A 20,789-nucleotide genomic window follows, 5' to 3' on the forward strand; every position below is an offset into this window, starting at 1 on the left:
GGTTGCTATAAACCGTGATCCGCGGCACAGTCGGGCCACTGCTCCTCCAGCAGGGACCCAACAAGCGGCAGATCCGGGGAGACTCACCTTCTTCCCCCGGGAGGAGAGGTGCGGGAGCGCACCGTGGGGATCTGCTGGGCTTGGAGACTCCACCCGGGGTCGGGTGCCAGATAGAAAGGCGCGGTCACAGGCGGGATGAGCGCGGAGTGCGGCGGGAGACCGGGGAGACGGGAGTGACTGACGGCTTTTCTCTGGGGGCTTGCTGAGGAGCGGGACCCCGAGTTCTCGGCTCCGCCGGGGCGGAGACTGGGAGGCCGCCATTTTCACTCTCCGCCTCCAAAGCTGTACGGAAAGCTTGCAGGGAACAAAAGCTCCGGAGAGCAAACCCAAGCAGATTACTTAGCCCGGACCGGCAAGGGCGGGGCAATTTTGCCTCCGGCAAAGACATTTGGGAACCACGGCAACAGGCCCCTCCCCCAGAAGATCAGCGAGAACAGCCAGCCAAGACCAAGTTTACCGATCAATGAGAACGGCAGAACTCCAGCGCTAGGGGAACACTGCACATAGAATTCATGGCTTTTTTACCATGATTCTTTAGTCTTTCAAAGTTAATTATTTTTTTTAACTGTCTTTTTTTCTTTTTTCCTTTTTTCTTTTTTTTTTTTGAATTTTTCTTTTTCCCTTTTTCAACCAACATCTTATCAATCCCTTTTTAAAAAAAAAAAAAAAAACATTTTTATTTTTCATTTTTAAAGTCATATTCTATCCCTTCAGAGTAGTTACCCGTATTTTTGGCATATATATATAAGTTGTTCTCTCTTTAAAATCTTGAGATAGTTTCTTCTAACAGATCAAAATATACTCTAAATCTCTAGTGTATGGTTTTTTTCTACTCCCCTGCCTGATCACATTCTCTCCCTTTTTTCTTTCTTTTTTTTTTTTTTTTAATCCTCTTCTTTCTTTTTTCAAACAACTTATCAAATCCTTTTTAAAAATTTTTTATAATTTCATTCTTTACAGTCATATTCCATCCCTTCATCATATCAACCCTTATTTTTGTACATATATAAGTTTTTCTTTCTTTAAAATTTTGGGAGGGACTTTCTTTTAACAGACCAAAATACACCCAAAATCTAGTGTGTGGCACTGATCTATAATCCAGCCTGATCATATTTGATCACATTCTGTTTTTGTTTTGTTTTGTTTTGTTCTGCTTTTGTTTGTTTTTATCTTTATCTTTTTCTTTTTTCTTTTTTCTTTCCTTTTCTTTTTTCTCTCTTTCCCTTTCTTTTCCCACTGCTTCAGGTCTTTTCTGATTTGTTTAGAGTATATTTTCTGGGGACGTTGTTACCCTGCTAGCATTTTGTTCTCTCATTAATCTATTCTCCTCTGCACAAAATGACAAGACGGAAAAAATCACCTCAACAAAAAGAACAAGAGGTAGTACCGACTGCCAGGGACCTACTCAATACGGACATTAGTACGATGTCAGATCTAGAGTTCAGAATCATCACTTTAAAGATACTAGCTGGGCTTGAAAAAAACATGGAAGTTATTAGAGAAACCCTTTCTGGAGAAGTAAAAGAACTAAAATCGAACCAAGTAGAAATCAAAAAGGCTATTAATGAGGTGCAATCAAATATGGGGGCACTAACTGCTAGGATAAATGAGGCAGAAGAAAGAATCAGTGAGATAGAAGACCAAATGATGGAAAATAAAGAAGCTGAGAAAAAGAGAGATAAACAACTACTGGATCACGAGGGCAGAATTCGAGAGATAAACGATACCATAAGACAAAACAACATTAGAATAATTGGGATCCCAGAAGAAGAAGAAAGAGAGAGAGGTGCAGAAGGTATATTGGAGCAAATTATAGCAGAGAACTTCCCTAATTTGGGGAAGGAAACAGGCATCAAAATCCAGGAAGCACAGAGAACCCCTCTCAAAATCAATAAAAATAGGTCAACACCCCGACATCTAATAGTAAAACTTACGAGTCTCAGAGACAAAGAGAAAATCCTGAAAGCAGCTCGGGAGAAGAGATATGTAACCTACAATGGTAGAAACATTAGATTGGCAACAGACTTATCCACAGAGACCTGGCAGGCCAGAAAGGACTGGCAGGACATATTCAGAGCACTAAATGAGAAAAATATGCAGCCAAGAATACTATATCCAGCTAGGCTGTCATTGAAAATTGAAGGAGAGATAAAAAGCTTCCAGGACAAACAAAAACTAAAGGAATTTGCAAACACAAAACCAACCCTACAACAAATATTGAAAGGGGTCCTCTAAGCAAAGAGAGAGCCTAAAAGCAACATAGACCAGAAAGGAACACAAACAATATACAGTAACAGTCACTTTACAGGCAATACAATGGCACTGAACTCCTATCTTTCAATAGTTACCCTGAATGTAAATGGGCTAAATGCCCCAATCAAAAGACACAGGCTATCAGATTGGATTAAAAAACAAGACCCATTGATATGCTGTCTGCAAGAGACTCATTTTAGACCCAAAGACACCCCCAGATTGAAAGTGAGGGGGTGGAAAACTATTTACCATGCTAATGGACACCAAAAGAAAGCTGGGGTGGCAATCCTTATATCAGACAAATTAGATTTTAAACCAAAGACTGTAATAAGAGATGAGGAAGGACACTATATCATACTTAAAGGGTCTATCCAACAAGAAGATCTAACAATTGTAAATATCTATGCCCCTAACATGGGAGCAGCCAATTATATAAGGCAATTAATAACAAAAGCAAAGAAACACATCGACAACAATACAATAATAGTGGGGGACTTTAACACCCCCCTCACTGAAATGGACAGATCGTCTAAGCAAAAGATCAACAAGGAAATAAAGACTTTAAATGACACACTGGACCAAATGGACTTCACAGACATATTCAGAACATTCCATCCCAAAGCAACGGAATACACATTCTTCTCTAGTGCCCATGGAACATTCTCCAGAATAGATCACATCCTAGGTCATAAATCAGGTCTCAACCGGTACCAGAAGATTGGGATCATCCCCTGCCTATTTTCAGACCACAATGCTTTGAAACTAGAACTCAATCACAAGAGGAAAGTCAGAAAGAACTCAAATACATGGAGGCTAAAGAGCATCCTACTGAAGAATGAATGGGTCAACCAGGAAATTAAAGAAGAATTAAAAAAATTCATGGAAACCAATGAAAATGAAAACACAACTATTCAAAATCTTTGGGATACAGCAAAGGCAGTCCTAAGAGGAAAGTATATAGCAATACAAGCCTTTCTCAAGAAACAAGAAAGGTCTCAAGTACACAACCTAACTCTACACCTAAAGGAGCTGGAGAAAGAACAGCAAATAAAACCTAAACCCAGCAGGAGAAGAGAAATAATAAAGATCAGAGCAGAAATCAATGAAATAGAAACCAAAAGAACAGTAGAACAGATCAACGAAACTAGGAGCTGGTTCTTTGAAAGAATTAACAAGATTGATAAGCCCCTGGCCAGACTTATCAAAAAGAAAAGAGAAATGACCCAAATCAACAAAATCATGAATGAAAGAGGAGAAATCACAACCAACACCAAAGAAATACAAACAATTATAAGAACATATTATGAGCAACTCTATGCCAACAAATTAGATAACCTGGAAGTAATGGATGCATTCCTAGAGATGTATCAACTACCAAAACTGAACCAGGAAGAAATAGAACACCTGAACAGACCTATAACCACTAAGGAAATAGAAGCAGTCATCAAAAATCTCCCAAAACACAAAAGCCCAGGGCCAGATGGCTTCCCAGGGGAATTCTACCAAACATTTCAAGAAGAATTAATACCTATCCTTCTGAAACTGTTCCAAAAAATAGAAATGGAAGGAAAACTTCCAAACTCATTTTATGAGGCCAGCATTACCTTGATCCCAAAACCAGACAAAGACCCCATCAAAAAGGAGAATTACAGACCAATATCCCTGATGAACATGGATGCAAAAATTCTCACCAAAATACTAGCCAATAGGATCCAACAGTACATTAAAAGGATTATTCACCACGACCAAGTGGGATTTATCCCTGGGCTGCAAGGTTGGTTCAACATCCGCAAATCAATCAACGTGATACAATACATTAACAAAAGAAAAAACAAGAATCACATGATCCTCTCAATAGATGCAGAAAAAGCATTTGACAAAGTACAGCATCCTTTCTTGATCAAAACTCTTCAGAGTGTAGGGATAGAGGGTACATACCTCAATATCATAAAAGCCATCTATGAAAAACCTACAGCGAATATCATTCTCAATGGGGAAAAACTGAGAGCTTTCCCCCTAAGGTCAGGAACGCGGCAGGGATGTCCACTATCACCACTGCTATTCAACATAGTATTGGAAGTCCTAGCCACAGCAATCAGACAACAAAAAGAAATCAAAGGCATCCAAATTGGCAAAGAAGAAGTCAAACTCTCACTCTTTGCAGATGATATGATACTTTATGTGGAAAATCCCAAAGACTCCACCCCAAAACTGCTAGAACTCATACAGGAATTCAGTCAAGTGGCAGGATATAAAATCAATGCACAGAAGTCAGTGGCATTCCTATACACCAACAACAAGTCAGAAGAAAGAGAAATTAAGGAGTCGATCCCATTTACAATTGCACCCAAAACCATAAGATACCTAGGAATAAATCTAACCAAAGAGGCAAAGGATCTGTACTCAGAAAACTATAAAATACTCATGAAAGAAATTGAGGAAGACACAAAGAAATGGAAAAACGTTCCATGCTCATGGATTGGAAGAACAAATATTGTGAAGATGTCAATCCTACCTAGAGCAATCTACACATTCAATGCAATCCCCATCAAAATACCATCCACTTTCTTCAAAGAAATGGAACAAATCATCCTAAAATTTGTATGGAACCAGAAAAGACCCCGCATAGCCAGAGGAATGTTGAAAAAGAAAAGCAAAGCTGGCGGCATCACAATTCCAGACTTCCAGCTCTACTACAAAGCTGTCATCATCAAGACAGTATGGTACTGGCACAAAAACAGACACATAGATCAATGGAACAGAATAGAGAGCCCAGAAATGGACCCTCAACTCTATGGTCAACTAATCTTTGACAAAGCAGGAAAGAATGTCCAATGGAGAAATGACAGTCTCTTCAACAAATGGTGTTGGGAAAATTGGACAGCCACATGCAGAAGAATGAAACTGGACCATTTCCTTACACCACACACAAAAATAGACTCCAAATGGTTGAAAGACCTCAATGTGAGACAGGAGTCCATCAAAATCCTAAAGGAGAACACAGGCAGCAACCTCTTCGACCTCAGCCGCAGCAACTTCTTCCTAGAAACATCGCCAAAGGCAAGGGAAGCAAGGGCAAAAATGAACTATTGGGACTTCATCAAGATCAAAAGCTTTTGCAAAGCCAAGGAAACAGTCAACAAAACCAAAAGACAACTGACAGAATGGGAGAAGATATTTGCAAATGACATATCAGATAAAGGGCTAGTATCCAAAATCTATAAAGAACTCATCAAACTCAACACCCAAAGAACAAAGAATCCAATCAAGAAATGGGCAGAAGACATGAACAGACATTTTTCCAAAGAAGACATCCAAATGGCCAACAGACACATGAAAAAGTGTTCAATATCGCTCGGCATCAGGGAAATCCAAATCAAAACCTCAATGAGATACCACCTCACACCAGTCAGAATGGCTAAAATTAACAAGTCAGGAAATGACAGATGTTGGCGGGGATGCGGAGAAAGGGGAACCCTCCTCCACTGTTGGTGGGAATGCAAGCTGGTGCAGCCACTCTGGAAAACAGTATGGAGGTTCCTCAAAAAGTTGAAAATAGAGCTACCATATGATCCAGCAATTGCACTACTGGGTATTTACCCCAAAGATACAAAAGTAGGGACCCGAAAGGCTACATGCACCCCGATGTTTATAGCAGCAATGTCCACAATAGCCAAACTGTGGAAAGAGCCAAGATGTCCATCAACAGATGAATGGATAAAGAAGATGTGGTATATATATACAATGGAATATTATGCAGCCATCAAAAGGAATAAGATCTTGCCATTTGCAACGACGTGGATGGAACTGGAGGGTATTATGCTGAGCGAAATAAGTCAAACAGAGAAAGACATGTATCATATGACCTCACTGATATGAGGAATTCTTAATCTCAGGAAACAAACTGAGGGTTGCTGGAGTGGGGGGTGGGGTGGGAGGGATGGGGTGACTGGGTGATGGACACTGGGGAGGGTATGTGTTCTGGTAAGCGCTGTGAACTGTGCAAGACTGTTGAATCTCAGATCTGTACCTCTGAAACAAATAATGCAATATATGTTAAGAAAGAAAAAAAGAAGAAGAAGAATGTAGCAGGAGGGGAAGAATGAAGGGGGGGAAATCGGAGGGGGAGAAGAACCATGAGAGACGATGGACTCTGAAAAACAAACTGAGGGTTCTAGAGGGGAGGGGGTTGGGAGGATGGGCTAGCCTGGTGATGGGTATTGAGGAGGGCACGTTCTGCATGGAGCACTGGGTGTTATGCACAAACAATGAATCATGGAACACTATATCTAAAACTAATGATGTAATGTAGGGGGATTAACATAACAATAAAAAAATTAAAAAAAAAAATTATAGGATAAAGATTTATCAGAAAAAAAAAAAAAAAAAAGAAAATTAATGTTAATTGAGCACTTACTACATCCCCAGTGCTGTATATGGATCATCATCCTTAATGTTACGGCCGCCCAACAATGCAGTGACTATTATCATGCTGTCCGCCCCGAAGAAGAGAGTGAGGCACAGGAAGTTTCACTCGCTCACTCCGTCCCAAAAACCTCCAGTGCACCGACTCTGCTAGGCTGTTGGGAGCCACGGCTGGGTCTGAAGAGTGGAAAGATATGTTCGAAGCTGCTCTTTTGGAAAATCAGTGTGGCAGCGGTATAGAGGATAGACTGCCTCTTCCTGGCTCAGCAGCATCAGCTGGGACATCTAACCATAGAGCCGGCAAGTGCACAGCTGGGGTGAGAGCCACTCCAGGCTGATTCCTGGGGCTGGGGCTCCAATGGATGAAGGCTTTTGGCTCCGCAAGCCCCCCCTTTCCTCATTGTGGCTGCTTTGGTGCCTCCCTCCTTTGCTGTACTTCCTGTCATTTTGAGCCCTTCTATTGGCCCATCTCAGCTGCAAACGGTTCCTGAGTCGAGTCTGCTCTGGAAAGCCCAAATCCACCACCAGCTGGAGCTGGTAAGGCTGCAATACTTCCTGTTGAACTGGCTCCTGGGGGCAGACACCGCATTGTTATTTGTACCCAAAGCTCTTTATTCGTGGTGCTTTACGAAACACCAAAGGCCAAGTCATCTGTCTTCGAACCCGACAGACCACAGACGTACAGACAACAGAGGATAATCAGCTCCCTCCCCTCGTACACTGTCGCCCCATTCTGCCTGAGCCATTCCCTCTGCTGCCCCTTCCATTTCTTTCATCGCCCTTCCTGAGGGGTCTTATTACTGAAATAGACTCCTAATTAACACATCAGGTTTCCCCTCTTCCAAAAAGTCTCTGAAATTTGCCTGTTCTGTGATGCTGCTCACTCAAAACACCCCCTGCTGTCTTTATTTTGTTCTGCTTTTTGTCCTGGCTTGTATCATTTGTTTCTTTGTATTGAAAGCTTCTCAGCTGCTGGAACCTGGCACGTATTAATTAGGAGGATGGTCCAGTGCACGACACAGCTTGACGGAAAGCAAGTCTGAGTGGGGAATTGGGCAGAGAATCAGAAGGAAGCTGGGGCAAGCAGGAGTCGGGGAGACGGCTTAAGACCATGACCCAGTTTTCAGGCCCCAGGCGGCCGGCGGGCAAAACCTTCTGTGCTGTGATCCTCACTGCTGCTCACTCAGCCGGTCTTCACCTTGTGGGTAACAGTGCTCGCCAGGTCTCACCTCTGTGCCTTTGCCCAATCTGTCCTCCTCCTCCAGGACGCCCTTCCTGCTCTCTTCTACCTATCTGACTTCTGGGGACTTTCCAGGCCAAAAGGAAAGTTCATCTCCCTGCCCCCAAAGCCTTCCATGGCTCCTCCAGTCCTAATTAACTGCCATTTTCATGACACCCTTACTCTGTTTGCATCACGGAGTCTCCCCCGTGATGATGTAGTCTTCTCGACGACTCTCCCGTCATCAAAGAGAAAAGGGGTTCGGCCAGACACAGGTGGAATAAGAAAGAGGCTTGTTAGCTGCTTTGGGTCAGACGTGTGTCTTCGCCTTTGGAGCAGTCCCACGCCCTGGGCCCCCCAAGAGCAGCATGAGAAGAGGGACAAGATGCACAGAGTTGCAATTGTAAACCAGCTTCTGCAATTTGGTGTCTTGGGCCCTGGGAATCTTGGGCTCATATCTGAAATATCTATTTCTTGTCCTGTCCACAGGTTTTAATACACGGGGTGAACACTGTTGAGGCTCTACCTGATCCCCTCAAAATCCTTTTTCCATTCTTAGATGGTCTGCTCTAGGCTTGTATGGTTGCTTCCAACAGCCAGCACCAGTGACTCTTTGGAAGACTCAAATCAGAAGTACCTGGAAACTGATATGCTCCTTGGGGGGGCCCTTGGTCGATGACTGGCTGGTGCCCAATATGAAAGCCCTGTTCTTTGTCCAGAGTTGGGACAGAGACTGAGGCATAACTTCTATTCCACAGCTCTCCCAGGGGCAGGTCAAGGCTGGGACTTGGCCTGAAATGGCTCCTGGCTTGGCTTCTTCTGGTTCTCTATCCTGCTTATCTGTCCTCCCCCAACTCCCCCACCCCCACTGATTTGCCTTGGGGAATAGTTCCTTAGAAAATCTTTTCCCATGAATATTCATTTCCAAGTCCATTTCTGGGAGGACCTGAGCTAAAATAATACATATGGTGCATCTCTTCATTGGTCACTGGCAGTCACCTCCCCCCCCCCACCCCTACCCACACAATCTAGGAATTTCCACTTTTTTTGGGTGATGGTTGACATTCTCTTTGAGGTAGCCCTCCAGGACCTAACTCCAAGTAAATTTTGTGCAAGTCAGGGGAGCCCATATTTCAAGTCAGATCATTCCACACATGTCGTCTGATACAGTGAAAATCTACCCAGTCATTCCTTGGTAATGGGATAACAGATACAGTCAGAAACTTATTTTTATGTATTCCCTTTAGAAGATAACATTTATCTTATTTTTTCAGACTTTCCTCGTTTAAAAAAAATTCTATGTAATACATTTAAGAACATCAATGTACTAAAATGTTGGTTTGTGAATAGTGGAATCATCAGCACCAAAAAGGATTCTCAGAGCTGGTCTGTATTATTAAAACAATGACTGCGGCTTTGGGTCATGTGCAAAGGTTTCATTTTATTTTAACATCCCAAAGTTTGCAAAGCTAGCCAGTGAAATGTCATCATTCATCCTCCTAGGAAACAGTAGTAGCTTCCCCCTAAATAACATTGGATGCTGCCAAGGTAGTCACCGATAGATTCCACGCATCTTTTTGGATCCTACATTCTTGATATTGTGACTCAGAAATGCTTCTGCATCGCTGGCCCTGCCCTAAACTCTTCTGAGAAGTTACCTCAAGCACTGAAGCAAAGAAACAAATTACCTTTCTGTCCTAGGGCGCAAGTCACTGAACTCTTCCTAACTTTATTTAAATCCACCCCTAAAATCCCACCACCGTTTCTCAGCTTTGCTGCAGGTGTGTGTGTTCATGTCCAACCTCCCAAGCCCAAGGCCAGGTCTTGTTCTTTGTTCCCCAGCATAGGGCCAGGAGCATACCTCTCAACCACATCAATCACACGAGAAACGAAAGTCACAGACTATTTTGAGTCAAGCCAAGGCAAACTGGCTTTGTACAAGATTCAACCGATTCATGGATCCAGGCACCTTGGCCAACGAGCGCCTCAACTGGCAACTGAAATGTACTTTTCTGAAATGTGATTTCTCAAACTCCGTTAGCTATCTGCCGTCAGGTGCATTTAGGTTTTCTTTCTAGCTCTGTCGTTCTACGATTTGATTCCTTTTCCTGCCGGAGAAATTCAGGTTTGCGTGAACTTAGGGACTTAGTACTTCAGATTTCTCAGAAAGGCAGTTTATTAGGAAACCTTGTGTTTACTCAAGTATTCGACAAGTCCCACTTGGCCAGCAGGCTAAATGCAATTCCTTGAAATTCTGTTCCATGGACTCCTGGGAGCTAAATGTAACGTTTAGTCATCAATAGGATAATTTAGGTTCATTCTTTCTACTTGCCTTCTTAAGAAGGGATTGGAGTTCACGCTGGTATTCTCTAGAAAACGGAACTGCCTTCCCGCCCTGTAAAGATATGTTATTACGGAAAGAGCCACCTATTTTCTGCGTTGGCTTCCTCTATGTTTTTGGATTTAGGCATAGTGTCTTTTCAGACGTGCTGACTTTTTATGGCTTCAAGCAAGGTAATAGTGTATAAATGCTGTTGGCCGTTTACCATTTGGGATTCAGCTCCATGTCTGGCTCTTGTTATGTAGGCATTTTCAGAGCATTACAGCTCAGCTGTGAAAGCACGCCGGCTTAAAGCGAAAATGCAGTAGAACCTTGCTAATCTAACAACTTAATAACACTTGCCACCCCTGCACAGCAAGGACTTAATAGTAAGACTCAAAGCGAGGCTTCCTGTTTTCGGAATGCACGGAGCACATTCCGCTGCTGACGGAGTTATCATAAATAATCTCTAACTATCTCTACCTCTGCTTATTAAAGCCAATGAAACAAGATTATTTTATTGCTGCCCTGGTCTTTTAATTCAGCCGTGGAGAATAGCCTCCAAATACTTGACTGAGAACCCGATTGAGGCAAGCTAGCTTCTGCTCTGCCTTGTATCCTTCGGTTACCAAGACTGTGGAAAATGTCCTCTGGTTTGTGTCGTGCCTTGGGTTTCTTCGGGTGTCCAAAGACAGTCTTTAGGGGAATGTTCATACACACTTTAGATACAGACATCCAAACTCCATAACAGATGATTTGTTTTACTAAGGACTTTATTCACACATATGTAATTCTAATTGTTTGGCCAAAACAGGTTAGTCCATTTTCTCGGGAAGCTTTCATATTCATATTAAAGTTGTTTCCAATGACCTCTAAATGATTTTCAGGGCATAAACAGGTTAAATTTGTTTCTACTTACCATATCCCCCTTCATAAAACAAATACTGTGTTTCAAAAAGAAGAAAGACGGTGCGCCCGGGTGGCATCGTTGGTTAAGCATCCGACTCTTGGTTTCAGATCAGGTTGTGATCTCAGGGTCGTGAGATGGAGCCCTGCATCAGGCTTAGCGTGGAGTCTGCTTAGGATTCTCTGTCCCTCTGCCCCTGCCTCTCACTCTCTCTCTCAAAATAAATAAATAAATCTTAAAAAAGAAGAAGAGAGACTGAAAAAGTGACCGAGTGTTATTTTTGACATGTCACTTATCTCAGCTAAAATTTTACTAACTCTAATCAGGAGATTTCAGTAGGAAGTTTCTGTGTGTATGTGCATGTGTGTGTCTAATATTTTTATAGTCTTTTATATGAGGAAACTTTTTACAGATCCTGGAAGGCAGCCCTCAGTAACAAAGTTTAATGGAGGCATAAGAGGGAAAATTGATGGTTGGTGTTTACAAGTTCCCATGAAAATGACTCCTAATGTATTCAATGAATATGTTTTCTATTGAGCGTTGTGCTTGCATCAGAGTACAACATAAATGCGCTATAAAAATGGATATGGCCATTTAAAGTACCTTAAGAAATACCTTGATGGTTTGTCGTCTATATATAATCTAGTGTCACGCAGGCTTCCTGTATGTGGGGCTTTAGCATGCCCTGTCTGGTTAATTCAGAATAGGGTCTAGGTGTGATGTGTGGGAACTGCTTTGGGGAGATCCCTTATTTTTTGGCAAGAAGTTGCTCAGAATTTCCAAAATAACCGTTTTCACTCTCTTGTTTCTTCATGTACGTCTAGAGATGGCATCTGTCAAGGAGGGAAAAGACACCTCAGAGCTTGCCCTGACTCGAGTTGTTCCAAGTGATGTCAATTTAACATCACTCCTTATAAATTAATGCAGACCAGATCATCGTAACCCAAGTTTTCCTTCAAGAAAAGGGTATATACACATGGAGCCGGATATTTCCCTTATTATAAACTCAGCGTCAGTGAATGTGGCAGGAGAAGCCTTGGCAGCAGTCCAGTATTCCAAATAATTCTTAGCTGATACCTTAACCCTTGAGGGAAGACATTGCTAAAAAATCAGTGGAGAGTAACCTCTGGGGTCTGCATCTTAACTATTCTAAGAAATTCTTCTGGGCTTCATGATCAGTATGATCTTTCCCACTGAATTCTTGGGAGCCTGCAGAAAATCTGTTGTAAATTTTAAAATAATCCTTTAAAAACATATGTGAGATTATGTCTCTGACTTGCTGAAAACACTCCTGTGACTTCCAATGACATTCAGAAGAAAAAGCATTAAGTCCTCACCCTGCCTCCAAGGTTCCTCATGAGCCGGCCTCCCCCACTGGGCTCCAGCTACCATCCCCCCTTGATAGTCCAGCCTTGAACCTGTGCACTCATTTGCTCCCCTTGCCAGAGACGCTCCACTCCTGGATGACTCACCCTACAGCCATGACCTTCTTCCTTCTTCAGGTCTCTGTTCAGATGTCTCCTCTTCTCGGAGAGGTTTTCCAGAACCCCTCTGCTATGGGCTGAGTGGTATCCTCCCCAAATGCATATGTGGAAGCCCTAATCTTCAATATCTCAGAATGTGACTTCATCTGGTGACAAGGCCTTTAAAGATGTGCTTGAGTTAACATGGGTTTGTAGGGGTAGCACTCATCCAGTGTGATTGGTGTCTTTATAAGAATAAGAGATGGGCATAGAGACAGATACCACACATGCACATGCACAGCAAGAAAATGGCCACCTGTCAGCTAAAGAGAGGCTTCAGGAGAAACCAAACCTGCCTATACCTTGATCTTGGACTTCTAGCCTCCAGAGCTGTGAGAAAGTACATTTCTGTGGTTGATGGCCCCCAGGCTGTGATATTTTGTTATGGCGGCCCAAGCTGACTAATACATCCCCCAATCTAAAGCCCTCCCCTGACTCTCCCCCAAAGCCTGCTTTACATCTCTTCCTAGCATATGAAGTATGAACCTATTTATTTACTTATATCTATTTTAAAATTGAGATATAATTGGCATATAATGTTATACTAGTTTCAGGTGTACAACATAATGATTTGATATGTATGTGTATTGTGAAATGAGCACCACGAGAAGTCTAGTTAACATCTGTACCACACATCATTACAATTTTTTTTTCTTGTGGTGAGAACCTTTAAGACCTACTCTCTTAGAAACTTTCAAATAGACAGTACATATTATTAATTATAGTCATCATGCTGTATATTATATCCCCAGGACTTGTTTCTTTTATACCTGGAAGTCTGTGCCTTTGACCACCTTCACGTATGGTAGGTGTTCAGTAAATATTTGATGAATGAATTAATAAATATATTAAATAATATGCAGTAGCCTAGCTCTACAATAACTGTACTAGGAGCTTTGAGCCATGTGTCAACACAGATATTGAGGTCCAGTGTTTAAGTCAAATGAACCGACTTGTTCCCTAAATGTATATTAACTTAGATTGAAATGATTATAATTTTGGCAGGCACCTTGAAAATGACATTGAAATGAACCTAATAACTAGAGAGGTACTAAGTGGAAGCTGTGAATATGCAATCAAATTCAAGAACAGAAAATGGTTTTTTTTTTCTGCTTTCATGGTCTTTGTCCTATATTTGGAAAAATTAGGAAAAAACACACCAGAAAGAAGCTAATGCTCAAAAACGCAGAGATACTTGAAGGTCTTTGAACACCTCACCAGAAATAACCCAATAAGATTAAAATTCCAGATCAAAGTTAGCAAAAACACAGAAAGGGAAGAAAGGCAGTTGTGAGACTTCCCAGTCCCAAACATTTACCACCACACAAATGATTAATAAACGTGGGGTTCCCACAGCAAATAATTTCCATGTCCACCACCTGTAAAGAATAGCATTACATCACTGTTCTTGGAAAAATAGCTGAAGGTTTCCAACACTCGTGATCCATCGGTCTAGGAGCAGATAAACAATAGAGAAAAAAATAATAAATACAGAAGGGTGGATCTTCACTGTCATATAATCAATCAGCAAACATGTATTGACTACCTGCTACTACTTGAAATTCTATCCATGGTGTCATAGGAAAATCCAACGTTCAATGCAAAAGCTTCTTGTGATTTACAAAGTCAAGCAAACCCACGGCAAATGGCCATGGACATCAGCCCTGGCTGGAATGAAAGGGAGGGCCCTGACACTATCCACTTTTGTCTCTCAAGATCCTTCCATACAGCTAGGGCTCCATCAATATCTGTTGAATGAATGTCAAAATGGAAGTAGAAATATGGCAGTGACTCAGTTTCTTAAGTGATCCATGAGTCATGAATTCAAAGCTGTTAGAATCTTTGAAAGAACTTTGGTCAGCAAGCTGTGTAGGGAAAAAACAGGCTACTGGACATCCAATCCAATGAAATGGGGATTCCCTACACTCCAGCTTGAAATCCGATAGTAGTCTGGGTCTATCGTTGGCTGCCCTCCTGGCAGCAATAGTGACTGTTACTTTTGTCTGCCCTCCGTGCACACCCTCTTTCTTTGGATAATAGCATCTCAATTGGCCTTTCTCACTCTTGGTTCACACAGTTTAAGGTGGAGCCAAGCCCCTCCCTAACCCCAGACATGAAGATGGGCAATTGGATCAGGTCAGGCCAATGCAAGTTTTCCTTCCACTTGACCACAGTGATTGGTTTAGGGATATTAGGTGACTCAAGATAGGCCTCTAAGACGCAATCCCAGGATTCATGCTGGGACTCCTGAGGGGGAAAACAAGCTCTGTCTTTCTACTAGAATTTAAACTTTTGGATGTAGGCTTGATGCTAGTCATTTTAACTTTGTCAGCAGAGGGGTAAACAGACTCTAGAGGTGGAAAAAGTATGTGTGTGTGTGTGAGAGAGAGACAGACAGATCGATAACTGCCATTTGGTCACTTGGATACAGCTGTGCCTGAAGCTGCCTATACCCTATGGTCTTGGTTATACCACCGACAAAGGCCCATACTTACTTCAGTAAATTTGAGTTGGTTTCCCATGGCTTGCTAGCAAAATGACTTGAATAGTAAATACAGCAACACAGAGCAAGCCTCAAACTAGTCTGCCTTTCAGTGAGACATCCCATGGTGAAAGCAGGTGTCAGGAGATAGGAATTCAAATTTAGGGATGGGGAAAGTTACCTTGCTGCTCTGTGGCTGAGTTTCCTCATCTGTGAAATGGGACAGTCATAAAACTTGCCTTATTGTGAGGATTGAGTAAATCAGTATATGAAAAGTACCCCAAATGTTAGCCAATATTGTTGTTATTAAGATTACTCCCATTTTTAAATTTTTTCATATTTTATTTAGATGTTATTCCTATTTTTAAAAAAGATTTTATTTATTTATTTGAGAGAGAGAGAGAGAGCACGTGTGTGTGGGGGGGGGGGTTGAGAGGCAGAAGGCGAGGGCGAAGCAGACTCCCTGTTGAGCAGGGAGCCCCACAGGGGGCTTGATCCCAGGAATCTGAGATCATGACCTGAGCTGAAGTCAGACACTTAACCGACTGAGCCACCCAGGTGCCCCATGTTATTCCTGTTTTAAAAAATTATTATTTCAATGCCTGTGTTCTGTTGCTCTATTAAAGGCACCCTTTTGGCATCAGCTTTGAACTGTTACCAAGTTGAATTAAATATCCACAGGGTCTACTAATTATTGGGTGAAATAGCCCTTTATCCAATCATTCAGAAAGGAAGTCCCTATTCAAGTCTGGGATTTACCTAACACTTGAATCCACTAGGAGCACCCATGGCTGAACAAGAGACCCCTGAGGACAGGGTGACTTACCACTGCAAGAGCCCATGAGGACCAGGAACCCAGGTCTCCATCTGCACCTGCAGAACCAGCCCAAGTTCCCTTCTCCATTGAATCCAATAGGGAAATGAGTATTTTTAGAGGAATGGAGGGAAAAGGATAATGGGAGCTTTAGCTTGAATCTTGAAGCTGTTGTAAAAGAAAATAACAGTGTCGGTAATTTCTCCTTCCTGTTTAAGCACTTTGTGAAGTGCCGTCCCCTAAATTAAACTGGGAAGTCAGAAAAAACCGTGTTCCCATGCCAGCATACGGACCCACAGGCCCACTTGGCCAGAGCTTTCTAGCACAGGGGAGTTCTCCTAGAGCAGAGCTGGGGAACTGGGCCAGACTGCAATATAAGAATTTCCTTCTGATGTGGAAAAACAGAAAAAAAAAAAAAAAAAGAAATTTAATCATCTCAGTCAAAAACATATGGAGGCTTTCTGTTCAAATGCTTTAACTCTCTCCTTCTCCTCCTCCCTTCTCTTCTTTGTTTATTGTAGTAACACACACACACATACACACACACACACACACACACACCCAGAGTATAAAATTTCCCATCTTAAACATTTGAGAGCCTACGCTTCAATGGGCATTAGTAGAGTCATAGTGTCGTGCAATCAGCACCACCATCCCTCTCTAGAACTTTTTCATCTTCCCAAACTGAAACTCCGTACCCATGAAACACTAACTTAACTCCCCATCCCCCCTGCCCTTCCTCCCTGTCCCTGAAAACCATCATTCTACTTCCTGGTCCCTGAAAATCACCATTCTACTTCCTGGTCCCTGAAAACCACCATTCTACTTCCTAATTCCATGAACGTGATTAGTCCTCCCATTAGTGGAATCAGAGGGTGTGTTCCTTCCACACGGGCTTATGTCGCTCACCATGATATCTTCAAGCCTTGTTCACATTGGAGCATATGTCAGAATTTCCCTCTTTTTAAAAGATTCGATACTATTCTGCTGTATGTATCACATTTACCACATTTTGTTTACTCCTATCTAGCGATGGATGCTGAGGTTGCTTCCACCTTTTGGCTTTCGTGAATAACACTCTATGAACACGGTGTACAAATATCTGTGCAAGTCCCTGCTTTCCATTCTCCAGTGGAATTGCTGGATCACAGGGTAATTCTGTGTTTAATTACTGGAGGAATCATCATATGTTTTCCACAGCAGCTATACCATTTTATGTTCCCTCTGGCAATGCGTGGTGGTTTCAATTTCTCCACATCTTCACCAATATCTGTTATTTTCTCTTTTTGTTGTTGTTGTTGTTTAAATGGCCATGCTAATGGGTGTGAAGTGGTATCTCGTTGTGGTTTTGACTTGGGTTTCCCTGATAATTAGTGATGTTGAGCATCTTTTCATGGATTATTGACCATTTGTATATGTTCTTTGGAGGAATGTTTGTCTAAGTTCTTGGCTCATTTTTAATCGAGTTGTTTGTTTTTTTACTGTTGAGTTGTAAGACTTCTTTTATATATTCTGGTTATCAGTCCCTGATCAGATGTATAATTTACAAGTATTTTCTCCCATTTTGTAGGTTGCCTTTTTGCTCTGTTGATAGTATCCTTTCATGCACAGAAGTTTTACATTTTGATGTAGACCACTTTATCTAATTTTCTTTGGTTACCTGTGCTCTAGGTGTCATATCCATAAAACCAATGCAAATCCAGTGTCATGAAGTTTTTTCTCTGTCCTTTAAAGTTCTATAACTTTAACTCATATTTAGGTCTTTGATCCATTTCGAGTTAATTTTTGTATGTGGTGTCAGGTCCAACTCCATTCTTTTGCATGTGGCTATCCAGGTTTCCTATCACCATTTGTTGACAAAAAACAAACAAACAAACAAAAAACACCCCACCATGTTTAGTTTCAAAATCACACATAACTGTAGATTTTGAAATCTTTCTCAGTTCTTTCAGTGTTTGCTCTGTGTATTTTGAAGCTTTGTGAATACACATTTAGTTGAATACACAACTGTGATGTCTTAATGAATTGATCTTGCATCATTGTGAAGTGTCCCTCTTTTTCTTTGGTTATATTCTTTATCCTGAAGTTCCCCTTGTCTGATATTAATAGAGCCACTTCAGATTTCCTATTATTAATATTGTATAGTATATCTTTTTCCATTCCTTTATTTTAACCTTTTTTATATTTAAATTAGATCTCTTTGAGGCAATGTTTAATTGGGGTCTTGCTTTCTTATCCTGTCTGACAATCTCTGCCTTTTAATTAAAGTGTTTTTATTTAATGTAGTTACTGATATGGTTGGATTTAAGTCTACTATCTTAACTATTTTTTTTTTTACTGGGTTATCTGCTATTTTCCCCCTCTTTCATGGCTTTCTTTTGGATTTAGTATTTTTACATTCTATTTTCTCTGTATTAGCTTATTATCAATACCTACTGCTTTGTTTTTTTGGTGGAGTGGGGTATAGAGTTCACAATATGCATCTTTAACATCACAGTCTACTTTCAAATCATGATATATCTTATAATGTATAACCTAAGAACCTTATAATAGTATGCTTCCATTTCTCCCTTTGGGTCCTTAATGCACTTTGTGCCATACATCTTACTTCTACATGCATAATAAACCCCATAATACATTGTTATTATTTTTGCCTTAAACATTCCATTCTCTTTAAAAGAAGATTTTAAGTTAGGGAAACATATATTTTATCTTTACACACACATTCACCATGTCAATGTTCTTCCCTTCTACGTAGATCCAGGTTTCCAACTGGTATCATTTGCCTCCACCTGAAAAGCTTACTTAAACATTTCTTATGGTATAGGTCTCCTAGATGAAAAGTCTGATTTTGCTTTCATTTTTGAAGGATATTTTTTCTAGATATAGAATCCTACTTTGATGCTTTTTTTCCCTTCCAGCACTGTGACAATGCATTCTCCTTTTCTTCTGACTTGCATTGTCCCTGACAAGAAGTCTGAATATCCTTGTCTATGTCCCCTGTTTATAAAGTGTCTTTTTTTCTCTGGCTTCTTCTAAGAACTTTTTCAGCCCTTTTTACTTGGCAAGATGGTGGAGTACGACTTGACTACTTGCATCGTGCACTTTTTGGATCAGCATCTAGTCTTTCTGTTGCTTGAGTTTCTCTCCATAAAAGAGATATATAATGAAAAAGAATTATTACAAAGGAAATTGGATCTCCTTAGTGATACCAACATGGTAGACTTTACTATGGATGTATACAAAAACCTTTATTCTGATGATATTCCGCATGCTTTGAGAGAAAAAAGAACCACAGTTGTTGCACAACTGAAACAGCTTCAGGCAGAAACAGAACCAATTGTGAAGATGTTTGAAGATCCAGAAACTACGAGGCAGATGCAGTCAATCAGAGATGGTCGGATGCTGTTTGACTACCTGGCGGACAAGCATGGTTTTAGGCAGGAATATTTAGATACACTCTAAAGGTATGTGAAATTTCAATATGAATGTGGGAATTACTCTGGAGCCGCAGAATATCTTTACTTCTTTAGAGTGTTGGTTCCAGCAACAGATAGAAATGCTTTGAGTTCACTCTGGGGAAAATTGGCCTCTGAAATCTTAATGCAGAATTGGGATGCAGCTATGGAAGACCTTACAAGGTTAAAAGAGACCATAGATACTAATTCTGTGAGTTCTCCACTTCAGTCTCTTCAGCAGCGAACATGGCTCATCCATTGGTCTCTGTTCATTTTCTTCAACCACCCCAAAGGGCGTGATAACATAATTGATCTCTTCCTGTACCAGCCACAGTATCTTAATGCAATTCAGACAATGTGTCCACATATTCTGCGCTATTTGACTACAGCCGTCATAACAAACAAAGATGTTCGGAAACGCCGACAGGTGCTAAAAGATCTTGTTAAAGTTATTCAACAGGAGTCTTACACATATAAAGACCCAATTACAGAATTTGTTGAATGCTTATATGTTAACTTTGACTTTGATGGGGCTCAGAAAAAGCTGAGGGAATGTGAATCAGTACTTGTGAATGACTTCTTCTTGGTGGCTTGTCTTGAGGATTTCATTGAAAATGCTCGTCTCCTCATATTTGAGACTTTTTGTCGCATCCACCAGTGTATCAGCATTAATATGTTGGCAGACAAACTGAACATGACTCCAGAAGAAGCTGAAAGGTGGATTGTAAATTTGATTAGAAATGCAAGGCTGGATGCCAAGATTGATTCCAAATTAGCTCCTAACTGGGCAACTCAGGACTCTGGCTTCTACTGAAGAACTGTATAAAGACAAGATGAAAAAACTATAAAATAAAGATGAAATAATAAAACCATTATATAAAGGGTGACCTACATTTTAGGAACAATTAACAGTTTGAGTATAAATTTTGGGGAATTTGAATAAAATTGGCTGTGTTTCATTTAAAAAAAAAACTTTTTCATCACTGGTTTTCAGCAATTTTGATTATATGTATTGTGATGTGCTTTTATTTGTATTTTTTCTGCTTGGTCTTCATTGAGTGTCTCGGACCTATGTTTTTAGTTATTAAGTTTGGGGTCAGTTTGGCCATTATTTCTTCTAATAGATTTTCTGTTCTCCCTTTTCTAGGGCTCCCCTTTCATATATATTCGACTACTTGATCTTGTCCCGTAGGTCACTCAAGTTCTTTCATTTTTTTCAGACTTTTTTTTCTCCATATATTTCTTTTGTTATTTCTTCAAGTTCACTGATCTTTTCTTCTGCAGTTTCCAATCTCTTGTTACGCCTACCCATTGACTTTTTTTATTTC

The 20,789-nt window shown here is 41.0% G+C and overlaps 1 long non-coding RNA gene and 1 pseudogene across 1 annotated transcript in view; both read left to right on the top strand.

Moving 5' to 3' along the window:
- LOC118531471 (uncharacterized) overlaps positions 1-20,789 on the top strand; it is a 99,313-nt gene that overhangs the window by 11,112 nt on the left and 67,412 nt on the right. The gene's annotated exons all lie outside the window — the stretch shown is intronic.
- On the top strand, positions 19,073-20,291 carry LOC118531474 (eukaryotic translation initiation factor 3 subunit E pseudogene; annotated as a pseudogene).

Source organism: Halichoerus grypus, chromosome 8, assembly GCF_964656455.1.
Source record: "Halichoerus grypus chromosome 8, mHalGry1.hap1.1, whole genome shotgun sequence".
In the NCBI taxonomy this organism is placed as follows: Eukaryota; Metazoa; Chordata; class Mammalia; order Carnivora; family Phocidae; genus Halichoerus; species Halichoerus grypus.